The 17281-nt window shown below is 46.1% G+C and overlaps 1 non-coding gene across 1 annotated transcript; it reads right to left on the bottom strand.

Moving 5' to 3' along the window:
- Window positions 1-16604: 16604 nt before the first annotated feature.
- Window positions 16605-16677, bottom strand: TRNAE-CUC (transfer RNA glutamic acid (anticodon CUC)). The gene has a single exon. It is a non-coding gene; the product is annotated as a tRNA-Glu (tRNA).
- Between the last annotated feature and the right edge of the window lie 604 nt (window positions 16678-17281).

Genomic DNA, 17281 nt, shown 5'->3' on the forward strand with positions numbered 1-17281 from the left:
CACCACAGCTATGACCGAACACAGCCCAGTGAACAAATAAATACATAAAAAAAATAACAGGTGACAACCCGAGAGAATTTCCACTGGCCTAATCTGGGACAATCTTAACATCAAATTGAGTAGCGTCAGAAGCGACTTCACTTTCACTTTTCCCTTCCATGCATTGGAGAAGGAAATGGCAACCCACTCCAGTGTTCTTGCCTGGAGAATCCCAGGGATGGGGGAGCCTGGTGGGCTGCCGTCTATGGGGTCACACAGAGTTGGACACGACTGAAGCGACTTAGCAGCAGCAGCAGTCTGGGACAATCTTAACATCAAATTGAGTAGCGTCAGAATTCAGGAATCCATAATGACAGTAAATAAACAAAATAATCAAGAAGATAAAGCTCTTTCTTACAGTAAAATGCCAACTAACATGTATAGAAGGAGCAAAGTAGAAAATCATCAGGCTAATAACTGATTTAGTTAAGAATTAACGATGAATACTACAACTCAGAGGAATGAGATATTTGCATAGGCTCATAGTAGCCTTTTGTGAATTATATGTTAATTAAGTAGGAAACATATTTAACTTTATAGGAAGTGGGGAAACCTGATGGGTTTCCCCTTAAACCAAATGCTCAAAGTTAACATCATTGATAAAGGGAGAAACAGACCTCATCACTGGGATTAGGAAACATAAATCTTCTAGGGAAACAAGTCTTCTGTTTTAAAGGACGCATATTTGCCCAAGGTCACATAGCTAAAATGTAGGAATATGAGATTTGAATTCCGATATGAATTGAAATGACTCAGCTGGTAAAGAATCTGCCTGCAATGCAGGAGATCTCAGTTCAATTCCTGTGTTGGGAAGATCCCCTGGAGAAGGGATAGGCTACCCACTCCAGTATTCATGGGCTTCCCTGGTGGCTCAGATGGTAAAGAATCTGCCTGCAATGCAGGACACCTGGGTTTGGTCCCTGGGTTGGGAAGATCCCCTGGAGGAGGGCATGGCAACCCACTCCAGTATTCCTGCCTGGAGAATTCCATGGACAAAGGAGCCTGGCAGGCTACAGTCCATAGGGTCTCAGAGTTGGACACGACTGAGCCACTAAGCACAGCTGAGTTTAAAGCTGTTGTTATACGTTCCACATCTTGGGTCGAGAGGGTGTTACTGGTCCATGACTGGTGCCAGATCTTCAGAGAGGAGGTAGTTGGGCGGGGCAGACAACCAAACAAGAAGAGATTAGATAAAAGTCACTGAAATGCCTGGGGTAGGAGGGAGCAGCCACATGGCCTGAAAGCTGGCATGAGAAATGGTCTCCAGGATATGGAGACACACTCTTCTACTATACAGTAAGTCACCAACAAGGACCCTGCAAGTTGCAAAGTTTCAAAGATGCAAATGTGTGTTTGCATGTCTAATTACACAAGTTATTAATAGTTCACGTGTCTGGTGATGAGAGGATGAGATGGTTGGATGGCATCACTGACTCAATGGGCATGAGTTTGAGCAAGCTCCGGGATTTGGTGATGGACAGGGAAGCCCGGCATGCTGCCTTTGCATCCATGGGGTTGCAAAGAGTCAGACACGACTGAGTGACTGAACTGAACTGAACTGTCTGGTGTACATTGTCAAGTGTGTGCGCCTGCTACAAGTGGTTGTGCTTTTGTGTACTTCACTGTACAGTACTGTATGGAGTAGTGCAGTATCTTTGTTTCAAGCCCAGGATGTCTGCAACAAAACATAAAAGCCATTTCCCTGGTGTCTCTGATGGTAAAGAATCCGCCTGCAATGCAGGAGACCTGGCTTTGATCCATAGGTAGAGAAGATGCCCTGCAGAAGGGAATGGCTACCCATTCCAGTATTCTTGCCTGGAAAATTCCATGGACAGACAAGCTTGGTGGGCTACAGTCCATGGGGTTGAAAAGAGTCAGGCATGACTAAGCGACTAACATGCATACTGTAAGATTAAATTTCTTTCTATATCTTTAGGGTTTCTTTTTTATGTATTATTTGTGTGAAAAGTATTATAAGCCCATTACAGTTCAGTATTATACAGCCTTTGTGTTCATTGGGTACCTAGGCTAACTTTGTTGGACTTATGAACACATTTGACTTATGAATGTGCTCTCAGAATGGAACTCATTCACATATAGGGGACTTACTATATTTGTTTCCAGATGATGTTCTGATTTGGAAGGAAAGGCAAAATGAACATCCTGAGAATTCCTTGCCTATCATATGATGTACCGAGTTGTAATGAGGCTACACCCGAAGTTGTACTAAGCAATAAATTGGATACAGCAAAAAGGATGGATAGTTAATTATATGGTCAATTGCTCATCCATATTTACATAGCAATAGCACAAGATTCTTTTCACCTTGCTAAACAAATCCATTTGGATAAATCAATATAATTTCCCAGTATAGTTCCTAATACCCACTCAAGGGAAAAAAAAGTACAGATAATCAGGCAAATCTAATACTCTTCTCAAAATAATTGGACAGTACTGTACCCAAGAATAGCCCTTAAGGAAAAAGCCTAGTTAATAAGTATTTGACAGCAATCAGAGGGGGTTATATTAATATCCCTAATAGAACATGATTTCTGCTACAGAGAGAGGTCTTTTTGACTAAACTTTTTTTTTTTTACATGTTTTAGTTGCAATTTAAGCCATTCTTTTCACTTAGGATAAGCTCAGCTAAAATGCCTAGAAAAAAAAAAAGACATACTCTCTATGGCCTAAGCCAACAACTTTACAATTAATTCAAATACCTGGAGTCTGTATACATTGTTTTTTCCAACTACAGACACCTCATTTATTCCAGGTGGCCGTGGAAAGAGGTATTCTGCATGGCTGAAACAAAGTCTGAATTAGAACAAATTTTTTGAGTATAAATCTTTCTAAATTTGGTACAAATTTCCCTTATATTCTTCCAGGGAGTTTGCCAATCATGACTCAGCTTCCCTCCTTCCTTCCGTCCCTCCTGCCTTCTTCTCTCTTTCTTTCTCTTTCCTGCTTTCTTCTTCAGCCCCTAATATTTTAACAGGCCATCTAAGTGAAAGAGACTTGTTTTGGAGGTGGGGTTGCAGCCCACGGTGGCTGTCAGAATCAAGCCAAGGCCTGGGTACAAACAGAGAAACCCTGGAAGGAGGTCATGGACAGATGGGGACCACGGGACAGCACTGTAAGGAAGGAGGAAAGGATGGGCAAGTGACTCATGCTGGAGGGGGGCCGTTACCCGACTGTGTTCACACACAGAACCCAGGCAGCCCCCGGCACCCGAGGGCCTTCATTTCTGCTGTTCCCCCAAAGGAAGGGGTATTTCACATCCTTTCCTTCACCCTTCATCCTTCGTCCTTCATCCAGGATGGTCATGAGTCCATAGGGACAGGTAGGAAGCTGATCAGGAGCTAAAAGAGAGAGACGCACATTCAAAGCTGAATGGGTGTCACAGAGACCCTATTCTTGAGGCTCAGACCTTATGGGTAGTGTCTCTGCATTCCAGAATTCATGTCTGTTTTACCTTTCCCATCTACCTGGCTTTGGGACACTTGGAAAACTCATTTGGAATTTTCCTGAATGGGCTTCACAATGCAGACTCTTGCCACCTCCCCCTTCCCTGAGGACCAACATTTATCCTTATCACCCAGTCTGTTCTACTTCTCAGTACCAATTCCCCACCCAGACCCCAAACCTGTCCTGGTTCCTTCAGTACTGACTTATTCCTTCTGTCTCCAACATGCTGCCTCCAGTTTTTACTGACTCTCTAATGGGAGAAGGTAAGAAGTTTTGAACTGGATACATGATTGAAGTTTTAAATAAGACTCAGTTAAACTTTACACGTCTGAAGATGTCCAGAAAGCAATAGAATTGGCCTGGTATATTGATAGTCTTTGTGGAAAGGAGAGTTTGAGCAAGCCCCGGGAATTGGTGATGGGTAGGGAAGCCTGAGCAACTGAACTGAACTGAATTGATTGATAGTCGTAGAAAGAGGGTCAGTGATTATTAGGTACGAAAATAATGTTATAGAAGAGAATAAAGCCATTCTCTTCTTGTAATTTCTTGCAGTTCAGAAATCTCATAAATGGGTCTGGGTTGGGTTTCTGTCCTACTTGTTCATATTGGTCACTGGCTTGATTATAAATAAAACCCATTTGAAATCATAAAAACTTGCTGTATCCTTCAGCAAATCCCCAGGCGTCTACTTAGTACCATGGGATGAGCAAGGACCAGGGACTTCCCTGGTGGTCTAGTGGCTCAGACGCCTCGCTCCGAATGAAGGGGGCCCGGGTTCAATTCCTAGTTAGGGAAATAGATCCTGGATGCCACAAGTAAGAGCCAGCATCAGTCCAATAAATAAATTTGTTGTTATTCAGTCGCTCAGTTGTGTCTGACTCTTTGTGACCCCATGGACTACAGCACACCAGGCTTCCCTGTCCTTCACTATCTCCCAGAGTTTGCTCAAACTCATGTCCTTTGAGTTGATGATACCGTCCAACCATCTCATCCTCTGTCACTCCCTTCTCTTCCTTCTATCAATCTTTCCCAGCATCAGGGTCTTTCCCAATGAGTCAGCCACATCAGGTGGCCAAAGTATTGGAGTTTCAGCTTCAGCATCAGTCCTTTCAATGAATATTCAGGGTTGATTTCCTCTAGGACTGACTGGCTTGATATCCTTGCAGCCCCAGGGACTCTCAAGAGTCTTCTCCAGGACCACAATTTGAAAGTACTGATTCTTGAGTGCTCAGCCTTCCTTATGGTCCAACTCTCACATCCGTACATTACTACTGGAAAAACCATAACTTTGACTAGATGGACATTTGTCAGCTAAGGGATGTCTCTTCCTTTTAGTATGCTAAATAAATAATATTTTTTTTAATTATGTTTTTGAAAAAAGAAGGTGGAGAGGACATGGGATAGTTAGTTGATACCCAACTCCTGGACTTTTATCAACTACATAGAAAGGAGAAGACACATGTGAGAGATGGCCCAGTCTCTAAGGAAGGAGAGGCTATCCTGAGCATCGGTGAGCCCACGGGCGCCCCGCCAATGCCATTTACTTAAGTGAGCTCTCATCACTGATTCCATGGCAAAGCTACTTTAGCTGCCCTTCTCAATGAGCAGGAACAATGCCTCTTCGTGTCTGTGGAGTTGTTCAGCCCAGCTCTGTGGCTCAGTGTGGATGCCGTGCTCTATGACAGCCCGGGACACACATAAGAAGCCCCCAAGTAGACAGTGTTGATGGAGCAGCCGTGAGTCGCCCCAGGGCTGGTGTTGGGAGGGCGCTGAGTAGAATCAGCTAACCTCCGAGTTGGAATGACATTGGCCATCATCTGCATTGGCCTTTCCCATCTGCTCCTGCTTCAACACTGCACTCATGGCAACGTGTTCACCCACCGCCCTCTCTGTTTTCCTTTACACTTTTGTTCATATCTGGAATGCCTTCCTTTCCTTTCATCCACACCCTCACCTCATCTCCTGTGAAACATCCTTGGAAACCTCAGTGTTTAGTAACTTAGCACTTACTACAGCCCCTGTGCAGGTGGGGATCAATTACCCATCCCCTTTCCGCCATATCCACCTTGTCATCTTGGACTCTCACATAAATTTCTTGACAATTACCTTATGTATGTGTAGTTTCTTCCTGAACTTTGTCCTCCAAGAAACCTAGCATTTACTTCAATTTCTCTCTTTTCCTGCCCTTCATGGGGCCACATTCAGTTGTTTCAAAATATATGAATTCATCCATTTCTTTCCATCTCCACTGTAATCCAAGCCACTAAAATCTCATTTAGAGCCCAGTCTCCCTGCTGATCTGCCTGCCTCTACCATCTGGTCTCCTCCAGCAGCCCGAGGGTAATCTCTTTAATACACAAAGCAGAGCAGATTGATTAGAGCCTCGCCTTCGTCTCCAGCTTCACTTCATTTCCTCTCCTCTTGCCCACGATGCTGTGTGTGTGTGTGCGTGTGCGTGTGTGTGTGTGCACACACGTGCCCATGTAGTCAGTCATGTCTGACTCTTTGCAACCCCCACAGACTGTGTAGCCCACCAGGTTCCTCTGTCCATGGTACATTCCAGGCAAGAATATTGGGGTGGGTAGCCATTTCCTTCTCCAGGGGATCTTCCCCACCTAGGGATTAAACATGCGTCTCTTGCATCTCCTGCATTGCAAGGAGATTCTTTATTGCCGGGCCAGGTGGCTATACCAGTCTTATTTAGATCCTCAAACAGGCCAGCCTTTTCTGCCCTCTGGGCTCCTGTATGAGTAGTCCCTCTGTCTGGAACAGTCTCCCCCAACCTTCCTCCCCGCCTTCCCTGCCTTCCACCTGGCAGGTCTCCAGACCTTCCCTGTGTTTATCTGTTTATCTTCCTTGGCTTTATCTAAAGCAGCCTTCCACTCTCACCCTACCTTAGTATTTTTCCTTAGCCCTCTGTGTTTTATTATCACTTACCAGAATTTCCCATTATTGATTAGGAGCTCAACTCCTAAGTAGAGCAGGCACTCAACAAACATTTTCTGAGTGAGCAAATGAGTTGGATAATAATGTCCTGAAGGTCAGAAATTGTGTCCAAAGCTTTCTTGACCCCATCACCTGCCCAGCACACTGGAAGTATTCTGCAGATGCTGCTTTGTTCGATTTATAGTAACATAATTAAACGAAGCAACGTGAATTCTTCTTTTTGTGAATATCCCCTGATTGCCTCCTTCCTATAAAGATTAAGTGATTTTACCTCAAAAGCTCTGTATTCCGAATGCCTCCAAACTGCCATGTCAAGGGATCCACTTCATTTCCTTATTTTCTTTCTACCTTTTGATATCACGTCCAAGCATTGCTGAGAGAGATCCTTCCTGTTCATGGTCTCTCTCTATAGAGAAGTTTCATTAAATATTCTGGAAGGAATATTCATTGAATATTCCTGGAAGGGAAAATCGAATCTTCAGAGAAATAGACCTGCCAGTTATTTTCTAGGGCAGGTACTAAAGGACAAAGAAAGAATTAAAGAACATAACTTCTGAAAAAGACTAATCGTTCAGTTAAGGTCTTCATTTGACAGAGAAAGAGACCGGGGGTCAGGATGGATGTGGTCTGAGACTGTAGTCAAAGGTGTCTGTTCTGATGCTCTGCCTAAACTTAGTTTCCCTGTCCATTCACCAGGACCAGGAAGCCGACCCTCAGTTGATGGCCATGGGCTTGCATTTTTATGCTTTGCTTTTGTTCAAGTTCAGTTTTGCATTCTTTGGTCTTTTTTTTCCCCCCTAGTTCTCCATTCATCTGCTCAACTTGTCAAAGTTGGACATCTCTGGTTTTCATTATCGGTATTCCCTCTAGGTAGATGACATGCCCACACCTGTTCGTTTTCTCGCCCCAAGGAACGTTGAAGAGCCCCTCTGTAAGACAGCTGCCAGGGCTAGGAACCTGCCCTCCCCAGGGGTGCCCGTTGTTAACCTGTTCCCTCTAAGCTCCACACCTGCCCCTCAAAACTCTTTTCTGTGATGGTGGGCTAGGACCTTGCAAGCTGCTCTTGGGCTCCACTGCTGGGTGGCTGCTAGGTGCTGCCATCCTCTGGAGAAGGGATTGGCTACCTACTCTTTATTCTTGCCTCGGGAGTTCCATGGACAGAGGAGCCTGGTGGGCTATAGTTCATGGGGTCACAAAGAGTCAGACACGACTGAGCAACTAACACATGAGGAGCTCAGGAGGAAGAATGAGAGGCTGGAGGAGGAAGGAGGGATCAGCCACTTCGAACTTGTGATGATCGCTTTGCTTTCTTTCTTCCTGTTTTGGGGAGGGTTAACCTTGGAGTAGGCAATGGCACGCCACTCCAGTACTCTTGCCTGGAAAATCCCGTGGATGGAGGAGCCTGGAAGGCTGCAGTCCATGGGGTCGCTGAGGGTCGGACACGACTGAGCGACTTCACTTTGACTTTTCACTTTCATGCATTGGAGAAGGAAATGGCAACCCACTCCAGTGTTCTTGCCTGGAGAATCCCAGGGACGGGGGAGCCTGGTGGGCTGCCGTCTATGGGGTCGCACAGAGTCGGACACGACTGAGGCGACTTAGCAGCAACCTCGGAGTGCTTCTTCCCCTGGTGGCAGCTGAATCTAGTCTGCAGTTTTCCCAGCGCTCACGGAACCAGCGTCATCACTCCCATGTCTCCACCCCACCCAGGTACCAGCACAGGCTGAGTCTCATCTTTCCTCAGGGGTCTGAAACTTACCTCTGTGGTGCCCCTCCCCGAAGCTTCTGCATGTGAATAATTCCAACCTCTTCCTAGCGTTCCCAGCCTGAGGTGGTGGCAGTACTTATTTATGTGCATTACCATGTATGTAATATTCTCCTTGCCATTTTGGACTCCAGTATCCTTGCCTGGAGAATCCCATGGATAGAGGAACCTGCAGGTTGCAGTCCATAGGGTTGCATGGAGTCAGTCACAACTGAAATGACTAAGCATCCACGCACACACAGTAGATCCATCGTGTTCAATTCTTTCTGTTCAAGTGACTGGAGTGGCTTTTTCTTCTGACCAGACCTTGACTGATGTTCCAACAGATCCCACTTGGGCAGCTGGACCTGAGATGAGGCTGAAGGTGTTTATTTGTTCCATGGGTACCTTGGAGGGCGGGATGAGTGTGACAATAAGCTTATGTACCTGACCTGGAAGTGGACTCAGAAGACCTCTGTGTCATTCACAGTATCAACTTACACAAAAGCACCACGTAAGAGTTGCAAGTTAAGTTTTATTTGGGGGCAAGATGAGGACTGCAACCTGGGAGACAGCACCTCAGATAGCTCCGATAAACTGATCTGGAGACGCAGGGGGGAGGGTCAGTATATATGTGATATTGGTGAAGAGGGAGTGCATGCAATCAAGTGCATAATTTTGCAGAAGGCTTCTGCTAGTCATAAGGAGCAGACATCACCATGAAGGAATGTAGTGCTTTTCTAGATATGAGGATATGCAAGAATTGGGCTCATAAAATCAGTTCCTGAAAATATCTGATTATCTGAGGACCTGTCCTGCCAAGTTTTCCCCTGGGCACAGAGCGCCTCCTTCCTGCTCTCCACCCTGCACTCCCTTTGGGGTGTTGAAGGTCAGCAGCTGCAGCAGCACGTGATTTAACCCTTGTAGAGGTGGACAGCAAATGCCCCTGGCAGGTGCGAATTTGTAGTTGATACCAGCAAGTTCTCATCTTCTTGCAAACAGCTCTTCAGGGCCGAGGTTAAGCTGAGTGGTACTTGGCCCCATCATGGGACAGGGAAACCGCTAAGACAGAAACATCATCTCACTGAGAGTCGGCAGTTTTCTCTACCTTGAAGGCATGAACAATGCTCAGTATATCTGTCTATCTATCTATAATTTATCTACCTACCTACCTGCCTATCTATCTATCTGTGCTTCCCGGGTGGCTCAGTGGTAAAGAATCTGCCTGCCAATGCAGGGTCAATCCCTAGGTCAGTAAGATCCCCTGCAGAAGGAAATGGCAACCCACTCCAGTATTCTTGCCTAGAAAAATCCCATGGACAGAGGAGTCTGGTGGGCTACAATCCATGGGATCAAGAAAGAGTTGGACATGACCTAGTGACTAAACAACTATCTATCATCCATCTATCCATCCATCTTATTTATCATCTACCTACTTATCTACCTATTTACCTATGCTCTCTATATCCTTTATGTTCCCACTTCTCTAACCTAATATTTGTTTTAAATGAAACATTAAGCATAAACAAAGCCTAGGAAGCACTTAGCTAGCATGATATACATTAATTCCATGCCTTTTCCAGGAAGGGTTTCTAATACGTTTCTAGGTTGCTGCTAAGTCACTTCAGTCGTGTCCGACTCTGTGGACCCCATAGACGGCAGCCCACCAGGCTCCCCTGTCCCTGGGATTCTCCAGGCAAGAACACTGGAGTGGGTTGCCATTTCCTTCTCCAATGTATGAAAGTGAAAAGTGAAAGTGAAGTCGCTCAGTCGTGTCCGACTCTTAGTGACCCCATGGACTGCAACCTACCAGGCTCCTCCATCCATGGGATTTTCCAGACAAGAGTACTCAAGTGGGGTGTCATTCAGATCAGATCAGATCAGTTGCTCAGTCGTGTCCGACCCTCTGCGACCCCATGAATCGCAGCACGCCAGGCCTCCCTGTCCATCACCAACTCCCGGAGTTCACTCAGACTCACGACCATCGAGTCAGTGATGCCATCCAGCCATCTCATCCTCTGTCGTCCCCTTCTCCTCCTGCCCCCAATCCCTCCCAGCAGGGTGCCATTAGTACTTATCAAATGCATTGCTTTAGGACAACAGTTGTTTAGAGGTTAAAATGTCATAAAAAAGCATTCCTATGGGTAGGAAAACCTCCGTATTTCTTTGAGAATATTCAATCAGAATTAATATAAGGAAAGAAAACTCCATGACAGCCATGGAGTCGAGCACTGTGGCATACAGGGCATTGAAGAGTGGCCCGCTCAGCTCTGTGGGGACTAGACGATGAGTGGGAACCCCTATAGGAGAAGGCAATGGCACCCCACTCCAGTACTCTTGCTTTGAAAATTCCATGGACGGAGGAGCCTGGTAGGCTGCAGTCCATGGGGTCGCTAAGAGTCAGACACGACTGAGCAACTTCACTTTCACATTTCACTTTCATGCATTTGAGAAGGAAATGGCAACCCACTCTGGTTTGCCTGGAGAATCCCAGGGATGGCTGAGCCTGGCGGGCCGCCGTCTATGGGTCACACAGAGTCGGACACGACTGAAGCGACTTAGCAGCAGGGAACCCCTATAATGGCTGATTCTTGGAGTATGTCCTATGAAAGCAGCTTCAGACAAGATGGGGAGAAGGGACATCACAGTGGGGAAATGGTCCCTCACATTTAAGAGCAGTTAGTGAAGCGACTTAGCAGCAGCAGCAGCAGTTACCACAGGGCATTGAGTAGAGATCCCTGTGCTATACAATAGGTTCTCGTTAGTTATCTATTTTATACACAGTATCAACAGTGTATATACATCCAAAAAAGAAGGGATATATGTATAGGCGAAGCTGATTCACTTGGCTGTGTGGTAGGAATGATCACAACATTGTAAGCAAACATATCCCAGTAAAAACTAATTTAAAAAATTGAAGCAATATACAACCACTGCAGCAATTAAAGGTGTTTAAGGTTAAAAAAAGCAGTTAGTAAACCATGTTTGTATTCCAACTCAGAGGCATATTTGACCATATGGTTTGCAAAGGGAGTTCCAAACTCCTAATTTATCCCTCTTCCCTCGTTCCCCTTTGGTAATCATGCTAGTTTGCTGTCTACGAGTATATTTCTGGTTTGTAAATGAGTTCATTTGTGTCCTATTTTAGACTCCATAGGTAAGTGATATGGTGCTCATCTTTCTCTTTCTGACTTAGTAGGCTCATCTCTAGATCCACCCATGTTGCCGGAAATGGCACCATTCCATTCCTTTTTAAGGTTGAGCAGTATTCCACGGTACATACGTGCCTCATCTTCTTCATCCATTCGCCTGTGCATGGACATCTAGGTTGCCTCCATGTCTTGGCTGTTGTAAATAGTGCTTCAGTGAACACTGGGGTGCGTCTGTCTTCAAATTAGAGTTTTCATCTTTTCCAGGTATATGCTCAGGGGTGGGGTTGTAGGATCATATAGTAACTCTCTTTTTACTTTTTGAAGTAACCTCCACACTGCTCTCCATAGCAGCTGCAGCAGTTTACATTCCCACCAATGGTGTAGGAGGTAGAACCTCTTTCTACATGGTGGTGGGCAGAGCAGCCCTGCTTATAATCCAGCTGCCCCACCTCCACAGCCTGTTGGGATAGGAACTGCCAACATGTCCACTTTACGTTAGCAAAGTAAGACCAAGTGGCAGTCGTGGGACTGGATCTGGCTCCCAGGGGCAAAACCCTCCCCTTTTTTTAAAAAAAAAAATTATGTCTGTATTTATTTATTTATTTTTGGCTGTGCTGGGTCTTCGTCGCTGTCGGCTTTTCTCTAGTTGTTGTGAGCAGGGGATTCTCTCTAGGGCTTCTCATTGCGGTGGCTTCTCCTGTTGCAGGGCACGGGCTTTAGAATATGGGCTTCAGCAGTTGCGGCTCCCAGGCCCTAGAGCACAGGCTCAATACTTGCGGCACAGGAGGGACTTAGTTGGTCCAAGGCATGTGCGATCTTCTAGGATCAGGGATTGAACCCTGTCTCTTGCATTGGCAGGTGGATTCTTTACCATTGAGCCACCAGGGAAGCCCCCAAGCCCTCCCTTTTGCTAGCAGCTGTGCTGTCACTCCGGGTGGCTCATGGGTCATGGAAGGCGTCCACCAGGTGGGTGGTCTGGGACTAGGCCCTGCGGCACACGTAGCACGCGGACAGGTATTAAGCGCAGGGCCGCTCCACTTCCTGCCAGAGGTGTTCACAGGTGGGCACACGGGGGACCTATTTCAGACGGCAATGAATTCCAATTTGTCATTAACCAAAACAGTTCAAAAAACATTTGGCAAAAGACTGCGGGCTCCGGCACTATTTATGAGAACGTTTAATGGGAGATCGTGCAGCTGCAGCAGATGGATGTCGACGGGGCCTCTCCTGAGCGTTCCACTCTGTTTTCTTTTGTCTTTGAATAAATTCGGAGGGTGCCACGTGCGAGCCTGGATGGATGGTTTTGAACTACAGCTAATTAAAAGCAGGCACCTCCCTGAGGGTTAGCTGTGAAGAAGTAAAATCACAGGGTGCATTCCTCGCTGATTTGGGCTGTTCCCTTCTGGAACAGAAGGGCTTTTGGCCAGGGTGCAATTGCAGCTGGGGAGCCCTTGGTGCACCGTGATGGAAAGTCCACGATGGAAATGAGATGCACAGTATCTTGTCCCTCCATCTCCACGTGGCTCTGCCAAAGAACCCTGCTTCACTCGGCTGTGCATGTCAAGGGTTGAGGTGGCTCCTCTCCTGGCCGTGACCCTTCACATCCTCAGAGAAAGGTTGGTCGATGCCCATGGGAGACTTCCTGGAATCAGAGATGCTTGTTCTCCAGGGCACATGTCTGCAGCTGATTTCCACGTGGGTAGCCCTGGACCTCCAGAGAGATACAGCCTTTAGGACCTAAGAAAGGCCTCTGGAAACTGGAATGTCTCGGAGAAATGCATCTTTTTCTCTGGTGGATGAAGCCAGCCTGCTCCTCAACCACCTTACTTTTGCATATGAAAGGCCTGGTAATTACTACTTTCATCCTTAAAGCGTGCAAGTGACATGCAAAATTAGCACTTGAGAGGATCCACTTTTAGACCTTGTTGTAAAGCAAAACTTATTATTTGAAGATAAATCAATTTCTGTTGCCTGTATTTGCAGTTTTCCCCAGATGGCTAATTACCAAAGATAAATGTGTATAAACACAAGGCTTATCCCTCTCCATCCATCTTCCCTGCCTGCCTGTTTATCCAGAGGTTAATAATCACAATCCTGTAGTGAATTGCCATAGTAATGGCTTTGATGGGCCCGACAAGTTTACGACCTTTTATTTCAAACAGAAGGACATGCGTTTCAAGAAAGGAAGGTCATTTTGGAGATGAATGTGCAGATAACTAGCCTCTCTGAAACTGAGCCAAAGGAAAAAGAAAATAGAAAACAAAGTATAAAGAGGTGGGGGGGGACCCACACACAAGTGCACAAAACATGCCATAAATGTCACGGAAATCGGTTTACAGCAAAATTCAATAAGGTTCCTGCAAGCATTAATTTTCATATTTTCTGTTTATGCACAGTTAGAATTATTCCTAGGCTTTGATTTATGAGAAAGTAAGACTGGTCATGATCAGTCAAATCCTCAGCAAATCTAGTTAAGGGCTGGAACTTCCATTCAGATAGGACCAACTACCTCTCTGGTCGAAAGGGCAGGGGGACAGTGATTTGTCTCTATGGAGTGGCTTAGGTTGAGGGTCAGATTGTATTCTATCCTGCCTCCCCTGTCTGTCTGTTTTTCTCTTCCCTCCTTCCTTATTTCTTCTCCCCCTTCCTTCCTTCCTTCTTTCCTTCTTCCATCCCTCTCTATCATAATACACACTCATTGTATCTGGACTGCAGGGAGATCAAACCAGTCAGTCTTAAAGGAAATCAACCCTGAATATTTATTGGAAGGACTGATGCTGATGCTGAAGCTGAAACTCCAATACTTTGGGCACTTGATGTGAAAGAGCCGACTCATTGGAAAAGACCCTGGTGGTGGGAAAGACTGAAGGCAAAAGGGGGCGGCAGAGGATGAGATGGTTGGATGGCATCACTGACTCAATGGACATGAATTGGAGCAAACTCCAGAAGATAGTGAAGGACAGGGGAGTCTGGCGGGCTGCGGTCCATGGGGTTGCAAAGTTGGACACCACTTAACAACTGAACAACAACACGTGACAATGAACTAACACAGAGAAATAAAATCTGCCCCTTCCCCCATCTCCCAGTTTTTGGAAAAGATTCATGCTAAGAGTTGACTAAAAAAATACAGCTCTGATATGTGCCATTTACAAATGTTAACTCATTTTTCCCTCATAAAACTATGGAGTTACTATAATTATTCCTATTTTATAGGTGAGAAAATAAGAACCCAGAGAGAAAAATAACACACCAAGCACCATAAGGGCAGTCCGTCAGGCTGCCATAACAAAATACCGTAGGCTGGTTGGTTTATAAACAACAGCAATGTAAAAAGAAATTATTTATTTTATTTATTTGTTTTTGAATGTGCTGGGTCTTTACTGCTGTGTGAAGTCTTCTCTAGTAGCAGCAGGCGGGGCCTGTTCTCTAGCTGTAGTGCTCGGGCTTCTCACCGCAGTAGCTTCTCTCGTTGCAGAGCAGGGGCTCCAGGTGTGCTCGGGCTTCAGTGGTTGTAGTTCGCGGGGTATAGAGTGCAGGCTCAGTATTTGTGGCTCAGGGGCTTCACTATTCTCAGCATATAGAATCTTCTCAGATCAGGGATCGAACCCGTGTCCCTTGCACTGGCAGGTAGTCTTATCTGCTCTATTACCAGGGAAGTCTGTAAACAATAGAAATTTGATTTGTGTCATTCTGGAGGCTAGAAGTCCAAGATGAAGGTGCTGGCAGTGAGGACCCACTTCCTGGTTCACAGATGGCAGTCTTCTCATTAGCAGAAGTCAGGGAGCTCTCTGGGGTCTCTTGCATAAGGGAAGTGAACCCAGTTATGAGCGGTCAGCCCTCACGACCTAATCACCTCCCAAAAGTCATACCTCCTTCACACTGTGAGTTCAGGTTTCGACATACGAATTTTGTGGGCAACACAACATTCAAACCATAGCAGGGAGGAAATCAGATGTCCATTTTTCCTCGCTTAAAGAGAAGGTCATCTGGAGATAGTCTCGATTTCCAGGAAATTTGGTTTTGCATTATTCAGCACTTGATAATTAGAACCTAGGGGAAAAAAAAAAGACCCCTTTCCCTATTTGATAAAGATTTGTGTAACTTACTGCTCATTATATTTGGACATCCATGAGGTCTTGAGTTGCAGCATGTGGGATCTAGTGCCCTGACCAGGGATTGAACCCAGGCCCCCTGCATTGGGAGCATGGAGTCTTAGCCACTGGACCACCAGGGAATTCCCCAGAACACAGTCTTAAGGTGGCACAGTTGTTTAGAGCTTAGTATATCATGTCTTGGATATAAGATACCGAAGTCATCTGGAAGAAGAATGCCGGGTAAGATCCTTGGAGAGAAACATTAAGGCATCGCTGGCCCCTACATTCTGGTTCCCTTGCTCATATCATTCTTTAGTATAGGGTAGGGCTTCTCCGGTGACAGGAGTACAACACAGGGATAGGACATTTTTTCTACTTCTCTATTTTTTTAGTAGTATTGTTTTTTATATGTTGGCCCAATTTATTTATTTACTTTTTGGCCATGTGGCATGTGGATCTTTGTTCCCCAACAAGAGATTGAACCTGTATTCTCTGCACTGGAGGCTTGGAGTCCCAACCAGTGGATGACCAGGAAAGTTCCCTCCAGTTCCCCATTGTTAGCATCACAACCCTTAGTGCCTAAAACAACACTTGTTTTGCTCATGAATCTACTACATATAAGGGCTTCCCTGGTAGGTCAGCTTGTAAAGAATCTGCCTGCAATGCGGGAGACCTGGGTTTGATCCCTGGGTTGGGAAGATCCCCTGGAGAAGGGAAAGGCTACCCACTCCAGTATTCTGGCCTGGAGAATTTCGTGGACTGCATAGTCCATGGGGTCATAACTGAGCAACTTTCACTTTCACTACCGCATATGTGAGGGCTTGGCAGGGACAGCTCATTTCTGCTCCACTTGGCATCTTCCTGGGGTGACTGAGAGGTTGCAGATTGGGAGGATTCCGCCCCCCCACCCCCCGCCAAAAGCTCGCTTACTCACCTGCTGATGGCTGTTGACGGTGTCAGCTGGGACCCTCCCTAGGCTGTGGGCTGAACACCTATATCCAGCCTCTAGATAAAGGCGTCCACAAAACATGGAGGCTCGATTTCAACAATAAATGTCCCAAGAGAGAGTCAGCTGGAAATGGTATTGGTGTGGTTTTTTTATTTTTTGGCTGCAGCGGTCTTAGTTCGGCATATGGGCCCTTAGTTGCAGCATGTGGGATCTAGCTCCTTGACCAGGGATCGAACCCAGGTTCCCTGCATTGAGAGTGCAGAGTCTTAACCACTGGACCACCAGGGAAGTCCCAGTATTGGCTTTTTGAATCTAGCCTGGGTGGTCACGTGGTATCTGCTCTGTCGCAGTTGATGTGTTAGACACACACAGCCTGTGTTCAGGGAGAAGAAAGTCTGAGGCGTATCAAAGACTTTGCAAATGTATTTTTAAATCATCACAAGCTTTATCTGTAGAAGCTTGGTGAACACTTATTTCTTCTGATCTGATTCAGGCTGAAGACATTGCACTGCCTGTTCCCATGCTTCTATATAGCACCAGAGTAAAGGGAATGATGCCTGAGACAGCGGCAGCTGGGCTGGTCATTGCCATCAATAGGTGACCCTGCAGTACTAGAAATGAAGTGAAAGTGTTAGCTGTTTAGTCGTGTCTGACTCTTTTCAACCTCATGGACTGTAGCCCGCTAGGCTCCTTTGTCCATGGGATTTCCCATTCAAGAATAGTGGAGGGGGTTGCCATTTCCTTCTCCAGGGGATCTTCCTGACCAGGGATCAGACCTGGGTCTCCTGCATTGCAGGCAGATTCTTTCCTGTCTAAGCAACCAGGGTGGCCCAAAGTACTGTGGAGGCTCCAAATATTAAAGGGGAGTTTTGGCACCCATGGGGTCCCCAGG

Source organism: Bos mutus, chromosome 25 (assembly GCF_027580195.1).
Source record: "Bos mutus isolate GX-2022 chromosome 25, NWIPB_WYAK_1.1, whole genome shotgun sequence".
Taxonomy (NCBI): Eukaryota; Metazoa; Chordata; class Mammalia; order Artiodactyla; family Bovidae; genus Bos; species Bos mutus.